Source organism: Pipistrellus kuhlii, unplaced genomic scaffold, assembly GCF_014108245.1.
Source record: "Pipistrellus kuhlii isolate mPipKuh1 unplaced genomic scaffold, mPipKuh1.p scaffold_m20_p_2, whole genome shotgun sequence".
NCBI classification, from domain to species: Eukaryota; Metazoa; Chordata; class Mammalia; order Chiroptera; family Vespertilionidae; genus Pipistrellus; species Pipistrellus kuhlii.
In genome coordinates, this window is record NW_023425515.1 from 80,746,129 (window position 1) to 80,764,771 (window position 18,643).

General features: G+C 37.6%; 1 protein-coding gene, 1 non-coding gene and 1 pseudogene across 4 annotated transcripts in view; 2 read left to right on the plus strand and 1 right to left on the minus strand.

Moving 5' to 3' along the window:
* Positions 1 to 18,643, minus strand: part of CADM2 (cell adhesion molecule 2) — a 1,125,034-nt gene that overhangs the window by 933,539 nt on the left and 172,852 nt on the right. The window lies entirely within an intron of this gene.
* On the plus strand, positions 2,762 to 2,865 carry LOC118725188. Its single transcript, XR_004989915.1, has one exon. It is a non-coding gene; the product is annotated as a small nucleolar RNA U13 (small nucleolar RNA).
* Positions 6,267 to 11,252, plus strand: LOC118724786 (annotated as a pseudogene).

An 18,643-nucleotide genomic window follows, 5' to 3' on the forward strand; every position in this document is an offset into this window, starting at 1 on the left:
TTATGGTAAAGCCCTAGTCTCAACTGAGAAAGTCCCTGAATAAATTGGCTCTTTAATTCACATCACTGTAGAGATGAAAATAAATGAATTAAATTTTAAAAAATATTTCTAATAGCTAACTTAAGCTAGGATATCAATTCTCATTCCTTTATTATTCAAACCAGACCAAGCTGCATTCTGACACATGGATTAAATAATTGGAAGACACCAACAAAATATCCCTTTATAAACTTCCTGATAAAGAATGGAGATTTATTATGGGTATTTCTCCAGTTATAAATTAGAGTTGGAGTGACGTAATAATCAGCTTTGAAACAAGTACAATGTTTTCAATGTTCTGGCCAAATTATATGAATTGAGGAATCACAGGGTATTTGTGAAAAATAGAGAAGAGCTGACAAAAATACATTATCATATCTTGTATGAAGACTTCTTCCTTGGTCTCTGGGAATTTTCCAGCATCATTTTTCCCTAGTGCTCTTCAGTTGATAAGAACGCATATGCTGGTCAAGAACCACTTGTGTAAAGAGGCTATGTGAATTCAGCATTGGTAGGGAAATAGGTGATTTTAATGTAGGGTCATATGAATTGAACTATCACTGTTGTGGGATTTGAGTTTTTAAATACTTTTTTTTTTTATTAAGTTAGTAAACTATATGAGACAAAGGGGGAAAAGAAAGTTATTTTCCCTAAAATGTATAACTGCCTAAATACAGGAAATGAAATAGGAAAAATAAATCAAATGGAATACAAACGGTATGTAGTTAAAAGGGGCAAACATTCCATATTAAATTAAAATAAAATAAATTAAAAGAATTGAAAGATCATTGAATAAGCAGGATTTGTGATATATTATTTCTGTATTTTGGCTAAATTGAAGAGGACAACCATTTCCAGGAAAAATAAGGCAGAATGCCCTCTTTCCCAGATGCCTTGTTTAGCTACCAAACTAATCTTTTTTGGGGCCCAAACATTGAATGGTGCCCTGGCCTAGTGCCACTATTGCAGTACACATCACTTAGCATACATATATCTTGGTACATCAATAGGAAAATTATCCTAAGAAATAAAAGTAAGTTAAAACAGGAATCACATGTAAATAAGGAATACCATTTCTGTTGGTGGGTAAATTCATTTTAAACTCTCAATATCTGATATGTACTCTCTGACAAATTACAATTGATTTTTGAGAAGGAACTGAATAGAAAATTATCTATTTATAATGATAATTTCAGTCCCAGCAGTAAATTCATAAGTAAACAGATATAAATGGTTTTCTCTATAATTCTCTTTTATTCCTTAGCAATAAGAAGTTGTTTCTACTGTGCCCTTATGATTAAACATTGAATGACCCCGCTCAGGCTTATTTATGGGGCTTATATCTCTGGGAGTCTAGTCCCAAACCTGACTCACAGCAAGTTAGGAAGAGGAATTTGCTGGTATATATTTATGACCTATGTGTGATTTATTTAAATACCATTTTCCTCTGACTAGTCATAAAGTTTATAAGACTAACTTAAGGCCTTGAGACACAAATTAAACCTAGCCTTCTTTATTTATCCTACTGTCTTTCTCCACTAAGCTTGTTAGACATATTGAACTGTACAGATATTTTAAAGAACACTATTGAATATCTAGGTCACATGGAACATCTAGAATCATTCATACATTTTTTAAATCAATAATTAAATATAATTTTTGGAGACCCTAATTATTGTCCTCTTTGTATTAATGAATCTCAGAACAAACTGTCTTCCAGGCTGCAGGGTAAACATGGGATATTTATAGGAAACGTGGCACTATAAGTAGCCCATGTCCCTAGACCAGCTGAACTCTCAACAATTATTGAAAGCTCTGGAGACTAGTTTCAGGTTTGCTATTTGCATAAAATACAAGCAGATTTTTTTAAAAAAAAATTCAGTTTCATTATTAACTAAAAAGAATAATATGAATTAGCACTGTGCAATAGAATTTTCTACAATTTTGGAAACAGTCTGTATCTTTATGGTAACCAGTAGCCTCATGTGATTCTTGAGGACCTAAAACAGGTCTAGTGTGCTTAAGAAATTAAATTTTTAATGCAATTAATTTTAAATAATTAAATAGTCAATATGGGTAGTAGATAGCAGTGAAAATACAGGTAGTATTTGAGCACATTTCAAGAAAGAGCAAAAAATTATGGATAGTTATGATAAACGTAGCATTTTTAATGAGTCTCTAATAAAATACATGTTTTATACATAGGCATGTCCCTAGAAAAATGTACAACCTTAATTAAGCCTTAAAGGTATAAGGATCCAGGCTGCATGAAAAATCAGAATAAAATTAATATTAAGGATCAATTTGCAGAGGAAAATAGAAGAAATCTTATAGCCATGTTAAATGAAAAGAATTTTTAAAGGTATGCTCCAATTTTCTCCAGGTAGAATTATAAATTATTGAATGCATATGGAATTCAATACTTTTTTAAACTTAGCTGGCTCAGAAGCCTTCTTATCCACTGGCTCTGTCCCTGGTAGAAGTCAACAATATATGATGGAGAGCCACTCATATGATATTAGTCATTGGTTTGGGTTTGAAATTTGGCCTTTGGATCATTTACAAGAGCAAACATTTCAAGAACTCCATAGATTCTAAAAACTGACATCACTAAAAACACATGGTTTTATAAAACAAAATGGTAATAAGGATCACAACTCTAACAAAATTAACTTAGCTTCTATTAAAAAACAAACAAAAAAAAACAAAAAACAAAAAACAGATCCTTTTGGAGTTCATAAGCATGATGATTGGGTGTTCACCCGGCTGTGTGAGGTGTGCCACCCATTAACCTTGTTACGCCTTTGGCACATGACCAGTCTGACGTGAAAAAAAAAAAAAAACCTAATAAGTCTATTCCATTAAAACATTCTGTCATTCAGAAGAGGCTTAATAACTGTAAAAAAAAAAAAAAAAATATATATATATATATATATATATATATATATATATATATATATATATATATATATATATTTTTTTTTACTTAATATATTTTATTGTGTTTTTTGTTTTTGCTTTTTTACAGAGAGGAAGAGAGAGGGATAGAAAGCTAGAAACATCAATGAGAAAGAATTATCTATCAGCTATCAGCTGCCTCTTGGACACCCCCTACTGGGGATGTGCCCGCAACCAAGGTACATGCCCTTGACCAGAATAGAACCTGGGACCCTTGAGTCCGCAAGCCAATGTTCTATCCACTGAGCCAAACCAATTTTGGCTGTAAATATATTTTAATTAATGATTTCTACACATTAGAAAAAAATAAAAGCTGGTATTCCTTGTTTGGTTATGCTTAGAAAATGGATTTCCTATAATGAATGCCAATATTAAATTTTTTTTATTAGTTATAGGTTAACAATTCATATTATTTAGAGTTCATTGTGGATCTACTAAAAACTATCCTAAAAAATAGTTATTTGAATCTTCCTATTCATGATGAAATCGTAACATTCTTGACAGATTCTTGCTATCAAAATAACATGCAATGCATGTACACACTATATAGCTATTTACATAATGAAATTAGTTTTTAAACTCTTGATCCAGGTGATTTTTCTCTACACACACACACACACACACACACACACACACACACAGACCCCAGAATAACTGACATCTAAAATTATCTAAAAATATCAACAAATAGGAAAAATAAAGCAACTTCTATAATAAAAATATTATAAAGTCTATTCATTATTGCATTCATTGAATTTGTCTTAGAATAATATAAACTTATGGTAATAAACCGTAATGTTTCATTATAGTTGACATATTACAAATTTAAGGAAAAAATACAGACTTATGAAGACAATTGTAATTTTTTAACTATCTTTGCCATAAATGGTTAATACAAAACTAGATACATTACTAAAAATGAAAATAGTGGCATAATTTAAAGCATAATATAAATACTTAAGCTAAAGACATTTTTAAAGGCTGTGTATTTTTTAAAACATGCAAACAGTAATTTTGAAAAAAGAAATGTTAAAAATTCTACATTTCAGCTTCTGAAGAACCTAATTCATTATCCCCTTCTAAAGTACTTATAACTATAAAATACAGCATACTATTTCTTTAATACTTTTTCTCAGACTCTACCCACTAGGAATGAGATTTGATCCTGCGTAGTTTATTGCTGCAGTCTCAGCTTCTAAATCAGAGCTTCACACATAATTAGGAAACAATAAATATTTTTAAGTTATAAAAGATAATTACTAACCACACTAATTCTATTAAAGCATAAAAAACAACAACACTACTTTATACAAATTCTTAAAACTTAACAATGGAGCTATGCAAATGCAGTGATCTTATGTATAAAATTCATTGACTTGGAGTTCAGATGTACATATGTCCTTTACTGCAATAGTCTTGAATAAAAATCTTTGTTTACCTAACTTTGTCCTTTTCAATTTTTACTTTGAAACCATCTATGTCAATAAACACAATAATTACCTGTAACTTTGGTAACATGTTGTGATCATAGAACATCCGTGGGACAAGATCCAAATTTGTTTGAAAAATGTGTACCTAAATATATAAAAATGAATATATACATATAGATTTATATGCATACATATGTCTATGCATATGTATATATGTGCATACACATACACACACATAGATATGTATGCTACAACTTACATAGTGGTGCCCCAAAACTACTGAATATCTTTATAAGACTGCTGGATGCCTGGTGCATGAATTCACGCATGAGTGGGGTCCCTCAGCCTGACCAGCGATCAAGGCCTATCAGGGGAGCCAGCCAGCTGTGGGAAGGGGTTCAGGAGGCTGGCCAGCTTGGAGGAGGGGCTGCAGGAGGTTGGCTGTGGGAGTGCACTGACCATCAGGGGGCAGCTCTTGGGTTGAATGTCTTCCCCTTCATGGTCAGTGTATGTCATAGCGACTGGTCAAATGGTAGTTCCTATCGTTCTGATCGTTATGATCACTTAGGAGATATATATATATATTTTTTTCTTGATTCAGTTATATACTTACTAGGAAAAAGGTTATTAACATTTAAATAAGTGCCTAATGGTGGGCATGCAAACACCTGAAACCTGTATGATCATATTAGCAAATGTCACCCCAATAAATTTAATAAAAATAATAAATACCTAAATATACCCTATTTCTTTTAGAAAACAAAAAGTGGATAGAGCATCAGACTGTAGACTGAGGGGTCCCAGGTTCTATTCCTGTCAAGGGCACATGCTTGGGTTGCGGGCTTGATCCCCAGTTGGGGGCATGTGGAAGGCAGCTGATCATTAATTCTCTTTCATCATGGATGTTTTTAACCCACTCTCCTTCTCCCTTCCTCTCTGAAATCAATAAAAATATATTCTAAAAAAAAGAAAACAATTGCATCCATTTTTGAGCAATTAAGATTTGAGGATTACTTCTCACAATGGATTCTTAAATTGGGGTGGTTAATGATATTCAACATTACCTATATAAAGAAAAGTAATAAGTTTTAAAAATATGTATGACTATTCATTGAAAATAGGCAATATCAAGAATCAAAAAACAATGATTAATGATGATAAATTATTCAAGAAATCCCCTTTTCTTGCTTTTTAAACTATAAAGACAGATAAGAGCTCTGTTTGTTAATTTATTCTAATAAATATCACTCTGAAGCTTTTGACAAACAAAACAGATCCAACAATGCAGTGTCAGTCAACTTACCCAGAAGCTATTTTCTCTCTTTTTTCTTTTTTTTCTTTTTTAATGTTTCCGACTTAAGAAGAAAAAGACATGGAAATCATAATATTGATTGGCTGGATTCAGATCAGTTTTATAAACATTTGTTGATTATTAAAGCTGTGTCAGCCAAAGGTAGATGCTAAGATAGCATCACACTTTGTCCTAAAGAATGCCCTCATCAGGTGGGTAGTCACATAAAAGACAATGATGTTTTATTGTGTTAAATGCAATGTTAGCTATCTATGGGATAATAGAGGAGAAAACTTAGCTCTGTCTGAGACTTCATGGAAGGTTTTCTCAGATATGCAATTCCCTAAAGGAGCTAAATCTGTATTAAAAATCAGTTAGCCAGAAAATGAAGTTGGAGAGAGTTTTAACATGATAATATTCTTGAATGACTTTGTGGTTCTGTCAAATGGGATCTCTTAAGTTGCTGAAGGAGGAATGCAGTAGGCCAAAGTGGTGAGGGATTATGAATTTATTACATCATCTGCAAACCAGATGGGCTGAGCCCCAAAATGGCATCAGCACCCAAAGATGGAAAGTCAGAGATTTTAAAGGATGCTGGGCAGGCTTTTTTTGGACAGAGATTTCTCTGGGTGCGTCTGGATCCTGGGAAGGTCAAGAGGAAAGGATAATGGTCTTATCCAATGGAATGTGGTTTTAGCAAGTGGAATGTGCTCTAAGCAAAAGGAAATGTTCATTGTGAAATGATCTAAAGATCAGTTCCCAGGAGAGGGGTACCCATTCGGTTATTTGAACAGACTTAACAGGATCAGACAAATATTTTTTTTTTAAATTAAGTAAAAGTTTATGTGCTTGAGAAGGCTATGGAAGCTAAGCAGATATGCTCATTTATAAATCTACTAGAGGCCCTGTGCATGAAAATTCATGAACTTGATAGGGGAGGGGGGGTCATCCTCAGCCCAGCCTGTGCCCTCTCAGAGTCTCAGAGTCCTCAGGGGATGTCCTAATGATGACTTAGGCCTGAGCCCCCCAGTGCCTAAGCCGCAGTCTGGCCTCTCTCTGCAGGAGGCGACCAGGGCAGCTAATCAGGGATGGTATTGCCCTCATCACCCCACCATTGCTGCCTGGCCACCATCTGTGTAAGTAAGTGTAGGGGATAAGGGACGGCGCCACCCCCATCATCCTGTTGTTGCTGCCTAGCCTCCCTCCATGGGAAACAACCAGATGGGTCAATCAGGAGACGGTCCCTTCATTGCCCCTCCGACACCGCTGGTCAATGCCCTCCTCCAAAGCCATTTCCTCCCTCTTCCAGCTGGCACGTACTTTGATTGGCCTGGCACCACCTGCTTGCCAGCCCTGCCCCCCACCGACTGGTCATTCTTCCATTTGGTCAATTTGCATATTATGCTTTTATTATATAGGATATAGTCATGCACCATATGACCACTTTGGGGACAACAATTATTGCCAATGACTTTATAGTTATCATAATGTGACACCAATGATACCATTATGAATTAAGACAGTTATTAACAGGGAAGGAATAAAGGGAAGGCAAACATTATAGGCATGGGATAAAGCACATGTGTCAAACACAAGGCCCTCGGGCCAAATCCGTCCAGCCAGGCCTTGCAATGTGGCCCACACCGCGCTGTCATCACTGCACTCCGCTGCGTTTCCATCACAATGACAGTTTATGACTGTTCAGTAAACCATTCGGCCCTCGATTTAGGCTGGATTTTAGATTTTGGCCCCTTCTCTGATTGAGTTCGACACCCCTAGGATAAAGGATGGGATATATCTAAGAAAATCATACTTAGGCAATTTCGTTGTTGAGTGGTGATCATAGCATGTACCGGGTTTCCCCGAAAATAAGACCTACTTACAGGTTTCCTTCTGAGTGAAATATAAGGCATCCCCCCAAAAATAAGGCCCCCCCTAGGCTAAACATGAGATATTTGGTCCACTGATTCTGAAAGAAATGGAGTCAAATGGAGTCCTCTCCTCTTGACCTTCCCAGGATCCAGACCCACCCAGGGATATCCACTTCCACTGATAAGAGCATGATGCATTATTCACATGTTTGTGGTGGTGCTGGTGTAAACAAACCCATTGTGCTGCCAGTCCTATTAAAGGATAGTAATACAATTATTATCAGTATATAATACTTGACAATAATAAAAAAAGAAAAAATATGTTACTAGTTCATTTATTTGCTATACTATACTTTTAATCATTATTTTGGAGTCTACTCTTTCTACTTATAAAGAAAGTATGCTGCTATGTTACATAGGCAGGAGCCTAAGACTTCTTGTGTTCACCACATTCTTTGTTGCAGCATTTTCTCTTGTGTTTGACTTAACCTCCGATGTCTTTCTTTTGTGTTTTTGTTAGTTTTGTTTTTCACAGTAACATATTGTAGGCTATTAGCTTAGGAGCAATAGGCTATACCAGATAGCGTAGGTGGGTAGTTAGGCTTCAACATCTGGATTTGTGTAACTACTCTGTTTCCCCCAAAATAAGACAGTGTCTTATATTAGTTTTTGCTCCCAAAGATGCGCTAGGTCTTATTTTCAGGGGATGTCTTATTTTTCCATGAAGAAGAATACAGTACACATTTATTGTTAAATGAAAATAAAGGAAATTTATTACCTGTATACTGTACAGGTAGTTGTCAACACAAACCAGACAAACTGTAAATCCTACAGTATCAAGAATTTACTCATTTATTGAATGACAATCATGTCATCATCTTCTGGAACATCGTCATAACAATCCAATTCCTGAATTTCTTGGTGAATTTCTTGTGACTCCATTTCTTTCAGAATCAGTGGACCAAATCTCTCATGTTTAGTTTAGGGGGTCCTTATTTTTGTGGGGATGCCTTATATTTCACTCAGAAGGAAACCTGTAAGTAGGTCTTATTTTCAGGGAAACCCGGTACATGCTATGATCACCACTCAACAACGAAATTGCCTAAGTATGATTTTCTTAGATATATCCCATCCTTTAGCAGCATGGGAAACAAGTCTGGATTGAAGATACAGATTTGGAAATCATATAGCCATCCTTGTTTCATGCACAAAACTTGAGAATAGATGAGATACCCCTGAGAAAGACAACATTATTGCATTTGAGAAAACTGTGGTCAACCTTAACATTTAAGTGATTGGCACAGCAGAAGCTCAGAAATGAAAAGTATGTAGAGTAAACAGTAAAACAAATTCCAGAGAGTAATGAGTTCTAAAGCATCATGCTTGGCAAACAGTGAGCAGGGAGGTCCAGTAAATAGTGTGAATATCCTCACTGGATTTGGCCATGCTGAATCATGGTTGAATTCCAATTTAGATCTTTAATTGTAATTGCAAACTAAAACATATTGCAATGTATTGCTGAATCAATGAAATCTGAGAGATTAGAGTTTGTAAATATAGTTGGAGAGCATATCCTATATAATAAAAGCCTCATATGCTAAGTGTCTAACCTTTCATTCAGCTGTTAGAGGAGTTGCTGTGATGCACACTAATCAGCAGGGGATGGATGCTCTGACCTGTAGGTTAGCTTGCTGCAGGCCAGACGTACCCTGGAGCCCTCTTACAGTCTCTCCCTGCCCCGATGATGCCCTGGTGGGGCCTCTTGGCCTGGCCTGTAGGGATCAGGCCAAAACCAGCCCAATGGACAAATCAAAATGGACTGGACACTCCCTGGATCCCTCCTACTGTCTCTCCCCTGCCCCCTTTAGCCCCCAACAAGACTGAGCAAGACCAGCCAGCCCCTGCAGGGATCGGGGTGAAACCAGCAGTCGGACATACCCCAAGGGGTCCTGGATTACAAGAGGACACAGGCCAGGCTGAGGGATCCCACTGGTGCAAGAATCTGTGCACCAGGCTTTAGTAGTTAATAAAGTTTTTGTTTTAGGTCTGAAAAGGGTAATGGAAGATGATTCTTTAAATACAGGAGGAGATAAGTGACTGGAAGAGTTAGAGGTCAAAGATAAGTGAAATAGAGGATATATTGATGGAATCAAGTCCCTGTCGACAAGAAAGGGATGAGATCAAGTAAAAATGCAGAAAGTCTGGCTTTGATCAAGGGAAGAAGCGTTCAGTCTTCTGTGAATGAGATAAGAAAGGGAAAATAAATGAAGATATCAATACATTTGAAAAAAGGAATGAAAAGTACTTTGTGCTTGATTAATTATAATTTTGGTATGCTGGGAAAGAAAAATATGGGTGCAGTGTGTTGCGCAGAGGTAGAGGCATGCTGCATCACTATTTTTGAAGCCAGTGGAGGGAGCTGCTGGGACTCCGTGGAAGCCTGGTGCGTGGGCACATGCCGGCTATGGACCTAGCCATGGCACAGCAGCTGTTCCTGGAGGGCTGAGGGTCTAGCCGTGGTGCGGCAGCTGTTCTGGGAGCAGGGCATCACCCTTCGCGGAAGCGTGGAGATCGTGGCCCAGTTCTCCTCACTTGGCATCAATAGCATTTTGTATCAGCGTGGCATTTATCCGTCTGAATCCTTGACTCACGTGCAGAACTGCGGGCTCACCTTGCTGGTCACCACTGACCCCTTGCTCACTCAACACCTAAGCCATGTGGGAGAGCAGCTGAAAGACTGGCTGTACAAATGCTCAGTGCAGAACCTGGAGCTGGTCATCTTGAATATTAAAGATGGGCAGGTCCTTGAGAGCTGGGACTTTGACTGAGTGTGACAGGATGGCCAGAGATGACAGTGCACCCAGAGAGAAGTCTCAGAAAGCCATTGGAGACAAGATCCCCTCGGTGATCAGACAGATCACAGCCACCATGACCTTCCTGCCACTGTTGGAAGCTTCCTGTTCCTTTGACCCGCTGATCTACACAGACAAGGTTTGGTTGTCCCTGAAAGTCTGTGGGAAGAGTCCGGACCCCAGTTCATTGCCAAACCAGGATGGCCATCCACAAAGTGAACAGCATGGTGGCCTAGAAAATCCCTGACAATGACTGAAGGAGCCGGAGACATAATGGAATCCTACATGTGTGTTCCCTGAGACCAAGTCAACTGTAGTTCTTATTTTGTTTCACTGATTACTTTTGAAGTGGGGAAAACTTAACATTCTTCACTGAACTGTGTGTATGGTTCCATTGGTTGGTACCTGCTTGGCTTTCATAGAGTTGACATAATTTCCGTAGGGTTGACACTGTTCAAGAGAATCAACAGATCCCATTAGCACTGGAATGTCAACTCTTTGAAGGTGGGAACTGGAGATGGGAAACTTTGGCTATTCAGCTAAATGCCTTCCAAAATCAGAAATTTTGGTCAAGTAGCTTGACTCCCAGTCTAGGTGAATATGGAATAGCAAAAGAAGTCTGAATAGTCAGAATCTTTGTTTAGTTCTAAAGTAAGTGATCAGCCCCTGTAACAGTATTCCTAGCGGGTCCTTTTGCCATTTATTTCATTTGTATATTTTCCATACTGAAAAACCCACAATTACTTGACTTTAATATATATAATTTACACTTAAAAATCTGTCACCATTTCTCATGTTTCAATTTCACGATACTGAATTCTTAAGATACAAGTGCATGTTTGTTTTTTTTAATACATATATGGATGGATAAGAGACTCGAGAGGATAAGTAAATGGCTAATATAATTAGATGGGGAAATGCAAGAGTTGTCCAAAGGTAGGTAAATTATTGATGAATGGTATTGGAAACTAAACAACACAAATTACATCAATTACATCCAAATCACTTATTGATGCCTGTCTTGTCCTTTCCATAGCTTATGTCATTTGCAGACTTCTTTGAGTCAATATCTCATGAGCACATTTTATGTGGTGAACTGTAAGATCTAAGGTCTCTCAGGTCTAAGCCCCCAACTCATCATTCTTCCTCATCTCTTGCAGATCTCTCTCCTCCTGCCTCTTGGTTTCTGTAACCACCAAGTCTACTTTGTTGTTCTGCTTCCTTGAAGACCCAAATGAGTATGTGGTCATTTCCTTTCTTATTCTACCCAGAGACAGTAAACCAGTCCTCTTTAATAAAGTCCTCTTCACTAATAAAGACTCTGGAAAAACAGGCAGCATATAACAAAAGTTATAGTATAGACAAACACACACACACACACACACACACACACACACACACACACACATCTCAGAATGGCAGTAAGTGGTTTGTAATTACCGGTGGCCAGTAAGAAAATCTGAAAGGATACCACCTAGCAGTTCTCCCTTTACCTTTATTTCCCCGAGGACAAGCTCATCAAAGGAGCATCTTTCTTCTATTCTCTCATTTATTGAAATTGAAGCCTCAAGACATAATCAAGGTAGAACAACAGGTGCCCTCTTGTGTCAAGTGGGTTATTTGCATTTCCAAGTGTCTCTGGATTCTATGTGGTGACTTTTGTAAGGGGTTTAAGCTTCTTCCTGGAAAGATCAATTTTGGAATTTGCCTCTCAGTGTGTTTCACTAGAATTGCCTTCTATTACAATGAAGGTTTTCTAAGTGGCTGTGTCCAGCTGAGATATCTGGATATGCAGGGCCATCTACCTTATACAGCTATGCACCTGCCCTAGGGAACCTCTCAACACAAATTCATAAAGACAAAGTAAACAATTAGGTTATTTTAATCCTTTAAAAGGATGAAAGTAAGTCTAAAAATTAAGACAACGGAATAAGATATTATTAAGAAAAAGTAGTCAGCTTTGTATGACAGTCTGTTAATATGATAGAGTCTAATAAGTTTTTAGGTTGTAAACAACTGAAAATTGTATAGATTGTACCAGAGACAAGGGAGACTATTTTCATTTTTAAAAACAAATGGACATTATTAAACTCTTTGAACTTTCCATGGAAAGCATAGTTATATTGAACACACTCAAAAAACAACACAGTTGTTGATTTATTATAAAATCAAAACATACTTATATTTTTAATATATCAATTTTAAATTAATATTTTATAGACTTCATGGGCACTTGCTGACTATGTATCTTGCATACACATATATAAAATGTAGAGAAAATTAATAGCTGAATAGATTAACTTATAATATGTAAAGAATTTATGATCTGCCGGGACCAGTTTGGCTCAATGGATAGAGTGTCGGCTTGGGGACTGAAAGGTCCCGGGTTCGATTCCGGTCAAGGGCATGTACCTTGGTGTGGGCATATACCCAGTAGGGGCTGTGCAAGAGGCAGCTGATCGATGACTCTCTCTCATCGATGTTCCTAACTCTCTATCTCTCTCCCTTCCTCTCTGTACAAAATCAATAAAATATATTTAAAAAAAAAGAATTTATGATCTATGGAGAAAAAGTTTACAAAAAAGCAAAATAGCAAATGTTGTTTTAAAAAGGGTGGAAATGATACTGAAAGAAAATTTCAGGATAGGATAGGCAGTTAGGGAATAAGGGGGCCCATGAGAGAGGAACACACAGGTGAGGTCTTGGAGCTGCAGAATGCTTACCTTACTTTTACAGAGGACAGAGGAATGTTGCAAGGGGGAAGGAAGGGAGGGGAAGGGCTATAATCTTTGAAACTGATACTCTGCAGAAGATTGACCAATTAGGAAAGCTCAGGGGTCATACATTAAGGAAGGGTGCAATTAGAAAGGGCTATAAAAAGACAAAGAGCTGCAGTCTTTATAAACCTGGAGACAAAGAGAGTGAGAGAAGTGATTTCTCCCCCCCCCCCCCATTTTAGGGAGGGAGAGAGAGAGAGAGCAGGCTTGTCCTATTTGAAGACCCCTCCCCAGATGGAGTTTATATATGCTTCCAATAAAAGTCCATATTTTTTATTTAAAAAGCCTTTTATTCTGAGAATTTATTCTTTAAATTTCTAGGACAAGAACCACAAGGAAGAGTCCACATCCCAACTTCATATATCAATACCATTGTAGTTAACCTAATCTACACTAATAGAAGAGAAAGATTCAAATTGACCATTATGCCTCTACACTATCAGCCAATAGGAGGGAGTATGCAAATTATCCAACAAAGATGGCCACGTCCATAGTGGCCAGGCGGCCAGCACCCAGCAGCCCCAAGCCCCACCATGATGGCACTGGGGCTGTGGGGGGCTGGATCAGGGACTCAAACCTACAGGGAGGCTGGCACCCAGCAGCCCCAAGGCCCGCCACCATGGTGTTGGGTCTGCTGTGTGGGGGAGGGGTCCATGGGGGCAGTCAAGACACAAACCCACAAGAAACTTGAGGAGAGGGAGATAAACTATCATAACTTTATCTCCCTTTCCACAAGATGAGAAAACTGCCCCTGGTTTATTTAGTGATGTGGCCCACACCTTTCTACAAGCACAGGGTATGTTATGAACCACTCCCAGGAAGGTCTGGTCAGAATACAGTCTCCAGGGAATAACACTACTGTGGTAAATCATGTAAGAGAGGAAACAAGCTTTTGTTGGGTTTATTCTGAAGGTCAGAGAACATGCCACCCCAACACATGCTGTGTTGTTATATTGATGATCTTGAGCTGCAGATGCTTGAAAATGCATGCAGAGGCTTTCACTGAAGTCTCCTGATCTGCCTAAAATCGGGCATCCCCCCCCCCCCCACAAAGGAGCTCAAATATCATAGGTCCTCTTGATGGGAGGAGAAGAGTCATCAGGCAGCGAAGACTGACTCCTGTCACAGGACAGGATAGTAGAAGTTGACATCAAACCCAAGCTTTGTTACAAAGTATTGTATTTCCCCCACCCCCATTCATCTTTCCTAAAAATCATTTACTCTCCTCTAAGAGGTCTACATCTCTTGTCCCTTTTCCCCAGGAAGAAGGTATTTAAATCTGCATTCTAAGCCACCTTGAGGAGTTACTCATTTTTTGCTGGGATCTCCCACATATATAATACATGCAGTACACATGTTAATGAATTTTTGTTTTTTTCTTGGTGATTTGTCTTTCATTACAAGGGCCTCCACTAAGAACTCAGAAAGGTAGAGGAAAACTATTTTTTCTCCTCCATAATTCTATCTTGGGAAATCAAGTCGCCAGCTGAACAATGAGGTTGGCTCAAGTACCAAGTAGTCTTGGCTGATGGGAGAGAAGCTTCTAGGGAGAAACCAATGATATTGGCATCAAAGTGGGACAGAGGGCACAAGCATAGTTGCTGGTGGGAGTTTAAAGTGGTTCAACATTTTTGGAGGATAATTTGGCAAATTCAATAGAAATGTTCAAGGTACATCCAAGAGTCTGCTTCTAGGAATTGCACCTGCTGAGATAAAGCACAAGTGCATAAGCCCTGATCAGAACCCAGAATGATACTGCGGGTTCCCCTTCCACAATAGAAAAGCCTGGCAACAACCTGCATTTTTAGGGCAAGGTGGCATTTATACCAATAAAAGGGTAATATGCTAATTAGATTGAACATCTTCAGGACGACCTTCCAGATGTCCTTCTGGACATCCTTCCCAACAAAGCCATGTTGGCAGGGCCAAGGCAGAGGAGGTTAGAGGTAACCAGGGAGGCAGGGGAGAACAGTTAGGGGAATCAGGCCAGCAGAGGAGAGCAGTTAGGGGGAATCAGGCCAGCAGGGGAGAGCAATTAAGGGGATTAGGCTAGAAGTCAGGTGAATGGTTAGGAGCCAGAGGTCTCTGATAGGAGACAGTGCAGGCTGAGCTAAGGGGACCCCCTTTCCATGCATGAATTTCATGCACTGAACCTCTAGTTATTAATAACAGAAAAGGAACAAAGAGAAGACCATATATCATAGGCATGTCCTTTGTGCAGCTTTTCTGGGAAGTGGCAGTTTAACACTGCCCAGGAAGCCACAATCTATTCCCCACAGATTTCTGGGTGAAGAGATTGGACAGAGGAAGATAAGACCCATGCTCCGTAATGTCTGGGTGATATAGGGAAAGTATTTGTCAGTCACACCTGGAAAAAAGGTTGTTGGCCAGAGGAGTGGCCACTGAAAGCTCCAGAAGATTTGAGGTAATCTAAACAAGAAGTATGCTCTCTTGGTTTGTTATCTTGGCTCCTGACTAGCACTCTTTTGGCCCAGAGCCAGGTGGACCCCATAAGATGCACTAATGGCCCGCAACAGGCTTGATGCTGTGCTTGATTCAACTCCAATATAGAAGAGAAACTAGACACTGGCTTTGCTTCTAGCTTCTACTGAATCCCTAGTTTCACTTCTTCTAGGACTGGATTAAGGGAAATGAGATTTTGGAAACTCAGGGGGGTAATTCCATGCAAATAAAAATCACTCATCTTCTTGTGCAAGTCTCAGAAAATTATTTTCCTCAAGATATTGTAAGGACCTGCTCCTTTGTTCAGGGAACAGAGTTTGAAGAGAATACTTTGGAAAAAGGGACTGATGTTCCAGTTGATGCCAAGTTTGAAAACAAATTTCAATTTTCTGGAACTATAGAGAGGTTCATGAGCTTTTTTATAACAGAGTAAAATTGATTGCATAAATTTGCAAAAATATACTACTTGATAAAAATATCCTAATCCTTATTAGAACTCTATCAACACTCTTTTTTTAATGAAAAACAATTTGTGAGTGACATAATGTTTGTCATTTTTAATAAATTGTAATGCCATGTTAAAATCTGGCAAATATAATTCAGATTAAAACACACACACACACACACACACACACACACACACACCCTAAGGCTTATTGTGATTTTCCAGCCTATAGTAACTACATTTTTTAAAACTAATCCATAATTGATGGCTCATGACATTGCCATTTTCAAGCCATTAGTTACACAATAACAATGTTAATTGAGTTTTAATTAAGTCAGCCATATTCAAGCTTGAAATATTTTAGCTTTCTTTCACAGATAGATGATATTTCCTGGGGTCATTTTCATTTACATCTATTTTTAAAATATTATTTACTACCTTTGAAAATTTATTGAGAATTAATTTTGATCATCTTATTTAAATAGGAAAACATAAAATGTATCTATCATCAGCAATATTTTCTTCTAATACATACTTCACCATACACCAGAAAATAATTTCTAAGGTAAAAGTAGATTGTTGGGATGATTATTTTCTATAAGTTGGACACAATCAAATTTGTTCAATTCTTTCATTAATTTTGATTCATAATAGTATAAATTATCAGTAATCATTAAATGTATGTAAACTAACTTAGCTTTGTTATCTTGGGAGATTGAACTTTATTATTCAAATTTCCTTATATTTAAACTAGTGCTACAAATTTAAAAAATAATAATAACCCCTCTATGTAAGAATATGTGCACATGTTTTTGGGTCATCAATTACTTAGATGGTATTGCTAATGAAGACAAAGTCAAGAATGTGTTAATGATGTCATTCGGTTAATAGAATCATCTATGCTTCTACTCATATCAACAAATTTTATTCTCTAAGAAGCATACAAGAGAGACCAGATGAGAAGGAGAGATCTAATTCAGCACATACTTGTTATTACTATGAGCCTACTGTAACTATGGGTCACTAGCATTATCTCACTATGAAAATAAAAGCTTTATGAATGAAATTAAGACTTTAAGAAGGGAGACACTGTGAAGAAAACAAGCATACAATCATTACCAGATACAAATAATCTACTACTAGACATTAAAGTTGCTCATTAATAGTCTTTTAAATTGGCATAATAAATTTGTGAGGTAGGTATTATCCTAGATTTTTTACAAATGAGAAAAGTGAAGGTTACAAAGATTTAATCACCCTTTCAAGGTCACACAACTGGTATATGCTTACCTTGATCTTGAACTCTATTTGATTGCAGAGCCATACTCATTATACTGTTACTCCCAGGAAGGAGGAATCACAGAAGATACCCAGAGATGATAGGCAGTGAGAATCTGGTAATATACTTAAGTCTATGCTTCCAGCTCAGACTTGCTTTATAAATAATAAATGTGCATTAAAAATATTAATGAACTTTCTACTTTTATGTCCTGACATAATTCAGACCTTAGAACAGTATTATTGAGGAAACAGTGATAATTCTAATTAGCAATTCATCTGCTGCTCTTGAGGGTCATTTTTAAATTCTCCTTATTAACTCGCAGCATTTCCCTGCTTAGATTGACTGTCATTTCCAGGAATAAGTTAAGGTAGATCAGACCTTGTAGGGTTAGCAAGAAGTAGGACATTATTAAAAAGAGCATTCAAGTAGTTAAGGAAGGAGTGGAAACTTATCAGAAGTAAATTGGCTATTAAATCACCATTGGCTGTTCTCTCATTTGAAATTTTAAGCATTTCAGGTAGATATAAATGAAATAACATTGAAGACTTCATTAAGAGTTTGGAACATGTTTAAGAATAATAAAGGGGCTGCATAAAATATTCCAGGGTGGTTATGCTAGGCCCCATTGTATGAACAACCTATATAGGAATATTTCTATATATGACCTAAGTCTCAGATTCCCTTAATCCTTTCCCTTTGTCATAATGAATGGTCACAGAACAAGCCCTGTGTTTTTTCTAAGAGCCAGACAGTCTATTAACCAGCACAGAAATTATTATCCTGATTTCACATACCAAGGAACTCTGGGAGAGGGTAAGGAACTGTTCAAGGTCACACAGTTAATAGGTGGAAGAGCAAGTATTTAAACACAAACCTGTCTCACACCAGATCTGATGCTCACTGAACTATCTAAGCTAATTAATGTCAATAAGTACTACCAAGATTTTTTTTTTTCAATTCAACACTGAAAGAGCTAATTCATCATATTGTAGCCAAGTTCTTTTCAGAATCAGAATTTCTGAGCCATGTCTGAGCTCAGTAATTACATATACTTCCAGTAACTTCCAGGTCCAGACTCTATCACTGAAGGTGGTTTGTAACCAACACCTAATTTTCCAGTGTCCTGAAAGGGTGACCAGTGTACCTACAACTTGCCTTTTAGCTAAACTCATAATCCTTCCTCATGCACCCACACCTACTCTGAGGATGCCGATCTCCCCTGTATCTACACATAA